This window comes from Electrona antarctica (assembly GCF_951216825.1).
Source record: "Electrona antarctica genome assembly, chromosome: 17".
NCBI lineage: Eukaryota > Metazoa > Chordata > Actinopteri > Myctophiformes > Myctophidae > Electrona > Electrona antarctica.
In genome coordinates this window covers 15,520,864-15,525,863 of record NC_136798.1, presented here as the reverse complement: position 1 = coordinate 15,525,863, position 5,000 = coordinate 15,520,864, and positions in this window count along the sequence as shown.

Sequence of the window (5,000 nt, the reverse complement as noted above, 5' to 3'; positions counted from 1 at the left end):
CCTGCAAGCTCAGAGGCTGAGATTCTGTTTGTCAGTATAAGGTCTTGAAAAACCTGTATTTTCAGATTTGTTGTCTTTTCGGGTCTACAGTACACTGAGTGTTTAACCAATAGTAATCAAATCTCACGTTTGTTTATAAATGGACTAGTACTTAGTACTGATTAAATTGATTATTTCTATTGCAAATTGATACGATACAAAGTCAAACAATACGATACGATATGTGCTGTTTTACAAAAATTATCTATATTTCGATACAGTTAATATATAGTTACCCCCGCCCCATCACTGTCTCTGGTGTGCGATTCTCACTATTTCACCATCCCAGGGGTCTTTAAGGGGGTTCCAGGAGGTCCCCAGCAAACTGAGATAATGTAGCATCAAAATCAATGTAATCACTTTGAAGGTCATTGAACACTGCTGTGTTTTTCTGATCTTTTTCCGCCTAAGTCTGCAAAGACATTATCTCTTTATTTTATACTTAGTTTATTAGAAAATAGGCGATCTGCAAGTATAGATCTGCAATTGTTTGATTAGTCAAATCATTTTAAATAATTCATATAATAATCCAATTGGGGCATGTCCTTGACATGAAAAAAGCTTTGAGATGTTGAGAACCACTGCTCCAAATAAGCCATACACAAAAGAAAAAATCTCTGATTGTCTTTGTTTCTTCAGAAACCCCCCGCGTCTCACCAGAGATAACCTGACCCCTCCGATACCCCTGGTCCCCTCCTCCCCCCTCTCCCCTCTGTGTGCCTTGTAGGGCAGGAAGACGTACTGTACGGTCCCGTGCGTCTGGGCCGGAACCAGGATGTGTTGCTAGGCGCAGGGATGATTGTGTCAGCACTTGCCTTGGCCGCTTCGTTTCCTTACAGGTGATCTCCTGAATGGACACTGACAGATATACGTTTCCTGCTATTTTTCACTTCTGCAGGAGGGGAGGGGGGGGGGGGGTAGAAAAACACGGGATTCTGTGACCACAGGGCGCCAAACTCTGCGAGGCGGCTTTCCCAAGTTAGCGGACCTTCGGACCAGGGCGAGGCCGAGCGACCGGACCCCCGTTCAGCCAGCCAGCCGCGAGACCCCGAGTTGACCCGATGACCTAACACCAGAGGAGGAGGAGGAGGAGGTGGGTCCTGTTAGTAGCGGTCGTAGATCCGGGAGGGGGGGGGGGGGGGCTTCGCTGTTGTTGGGGGTGATAGGGGGAGGGTGGGTTGTTGGCAGGCAGGCAGGCAGGAGCGAATGGACAATGGGGAAATATTGAGGAAGCCACTCTTGATTTCTGACGTGTTTGATGAACTTTGATGGTCGAGGCTCAATTCGGGGCGGGAAGGGAAGGGTGGGAGGTCGAGGAGGATGAGAGGGGCGGAGGGACAGGGGGGGTTGATGGCGTGTGGCAAGGTAGTTGAGGTCGTTCCTTTTTGATTTATGATTTTTCTACCTTTTTAAACAGTGGGCACAGCAGACTCTATGCATGGCAGGGGAGGAGAGGGGGGCTCGGGGATGGGAAGTGAAGGAGGGATCGGGGGCTTTAGGAGTGGAGTGGTGGTAACACTCTTTTTGATTTATGAGGCTAGTGATTTATGTCCGAGGATATTACCCCTTGGAAAAAGTGCTGGCCCCCGCCACTGAAGTTATGTTTTGTTACATGTCTCAGAGGCAGGAGTGATTTGGCCTCCTTTTGTTTTCTGTCGCCAAACATGAAGAGGGGTCATCTTTGTTGGGCAGCCAGGAAATATATTTTCGATCGATTTATAATGACCAGAAAGCACTTGCAGCTCCTTTGACCAATATAGGCTTTTATCTAAGAAAGACACCATTTATCACCTTCCCATCAGTGGTAAAAATAAAATTGAAAATGTTATAATAATAAAAGAAAACACATTTCATCATTTCCCTACTGATAAGATTTGTTATTTTTCGGTGGGACTAGTGTCAAAGTGTCAAAGGGAAATTCTGTGTAGTTGTGTAAGATTAACAGTAAAAATACTGTCCACAATCATATCATGCCTGCCATTGAATGGCCATTCCTTGAGTCTACCAGAAGTCATTCAAAAGAGTGTAAATGCCCATAAACAGCACACAGCAAAATATAAATAACCTCTCATCTCAGCTTCCTCTCATTCACACAGTCCACACACACACACACACACACACACACACACACACACACACACACACACACACACACACGCACACACACACACACACACACACACACACACACACACACACACACACGCACACACACACACACACACACACACACACACACACACCACAGCTCTCTTGTCTAGACGGTCAGTCGACGGTCTGTAGTTACATACAATGCAACAGATCCTTGGTTTGTTTACCATGCTATGATATACAGTATACATATTTGGGTATGTAGTGGTACTACCGTACTGGTCCCCCGGCCTTGACTGCATGAAGCAGTTCTTCTCTACCTTTCTTTAAGCTCTGGTCCTTAAGGACCATCCTATACCCCAACCCACCTCCCCACATTTTGTAAGAAGGCATAACAGTCATTTGTATTTCATAATATTTATTAAGTTAGTATGTAACATGAATTAACGTAAGGCTTTATATTTAGTTGTGAGCTCGTAGACTGCACACAAGTAAGCCATATCAGTCATTATTTCACCATAGTCTTCTTCTTCCCAAACTAGGAGTATTCTTACATTTGATGGACTTATTATTTAAAGATGGCTGTGATTTTTGTATTTTTTCACAGTTTTTCATGTGTTTATGAGGTGACAGTACACATTAGACCATGTGGTTGTTATGTGCAATGATGTCTTCCCTTTGTACTATATTGTAACAGTGATATAGTGACATCACAATATCATCCCCTCCCCCTTTTTCACAGCTGTGGGTGTGGCTTCAGTTCAGGTGGATCACCACCCATGACCGCCCACCAGGCAAACCAGGAATACTTAATGAACGTCGTGTGTCAGCGTGTCCACATAAAAACATAACACAAAATTGTAACAAATACTGTAGATAGTGGATCCAACGGATTGTGTGGCCCTCGTCTTTCCCTAGTGGGTCTGATCGAGGGTAGCTACTGGGACGTAAGTCGGGACTTGATCACCCCAGCTGGGTCACCCGAGTGAGGGGTATGATGTTTGCGAGACGCGAAACCCCGATGACCTTGGGATACATCACTGAGGATACGTCCCAGGTGCATCCTAGCGATGTATTTTCGTTCTGTACACTTTTTTGAAAAAAGTTCTTCCTCCTTATATAATAATAATACCTGATGATCATGTTTTAGGGTGGAAAAAAACATGGCACTCCATCTTTAAACATATTTTCAATATATTTGTTTAAATCTTTTACATTTTCCCAACCTGTAATTGTGGTGTATTGTATGTGGTGCAGTGAATGTCTTGTAGACATGTCTGCGTGGTGTGGTCATTCCCCTGGGTCAAGGTGCTGAGAGACAAGTACACTGGAGGAAACACATGTATCTGTATCCTAACAAGTAGGTCCAGCGTGTGTGTGTGTGTGTGTGTGTGTGTGTGTGTGTGTGTGTGTGTGCACGCGCGCGCGTGTGCGTGCACGAGTATGTGTGCGTGCCAAGGTGAGCACAGCACACACATGTATACATGTCCATGCTCACATGCAATGTGTGAGCGTGCAAGCATATTGTGTGTATGATGCACACTGCGTGTGTGTTCCAGGCAGTGCCCCTGTGGTGCAACACAGACACACACACATGCAAGGAGGTGACGGGAAACACTAAAGGTCAACCATGGTCTGGGACCCCTGTACGGCCATCTTGTTTTTTGGAAGACATAAATCACACGAAACCCAGCGGTTCCTCTCCTCTTCAAAGGCCTTTGTTTAACAGCCTCGGCACAGAGGTTATCGACAGGCCAGAGGCAATAGCCTGTATAATGGACCCACTTTACTCCAGCTGATACGGTGCACTTCAAGACCGCGTATGCAGCTCTGGTTCTCTATACTCCGTCAATAATAAAGAGAGAAAAGAGGGGACTCGGGATGTTTTTTCAGGCTGAATTACATCGCATCATGTGTGACGGCGCAGACAATTTTTCCAACGCGGTGTCGTGTCTGCCAATATAAACCGCAGAACCATTGTTTGGGTTCCTGTCTGTGGGTTTCTACGACTGACCCTGTCTGGGTGATTAAGTGGCTCGTCGGCGCTGGAGGCTTCAGTGGCACTTTGGCCCTGGACGGATCAGAAGGTTATGCATACAGCCACATACAGTAGATATTGATGCCGTCAATAAACGTGTCTTTGAGTTATGCCCGGCCGACTGGACGTTCCAAGGTTAAGCGGTGTTAAACACACCTTATTTCTCCTCGTCGTTGGACGCCCGCGTTTGTCTCGGCTGTCAATCACGTCGTAACGTTGGCCCTCCCTTTTATGTTTGCTCGTTCACTCGCACAACAACTTTTCTTGCTCCCACCACCGCAGCGCGCGACCCTATGCTCACCTCCCCCGCCCCGCCCCACCGCACGCTTGCGTTCGCGCGCGCACACACGCGCACACACACACACAGACACACACACACACACACACACACACACACACACACACACACACACACACACACACACACACACACACACACACACACACGTGCATCTAATCAGAGGTCACCCTCACGGTCCTACGCGTGTTGAACCAAGAAGCGCAGGGTGGAGGAGTGCTGGGGGGGGGGGGGGGGGGGGGCTGGTTGTCGGCTATCGCTAATCACTAACGCGGGGGATAACGGCAGCGCTAGCCTAGCAGCCGTGTGATCTCCAGCTAACCTTGCCCACGGGCCTCTTTTGTCTGTGCAGCCGCACACGGCTGGCTCCATCGCCTCTCTGTTATTGAGCGGCCTGGCTGAGGGGGGGGGTGAATCAATGGCGAATCGCTGGCACCGTTCTCAGGACAGTGACCGTAGCCCAGGCTGCTGCTGCCCCCACCCCTCCCTTAAACCAAACCTCTCCCCTTTTTCTCTACCCTCCCTTCCTCCCTC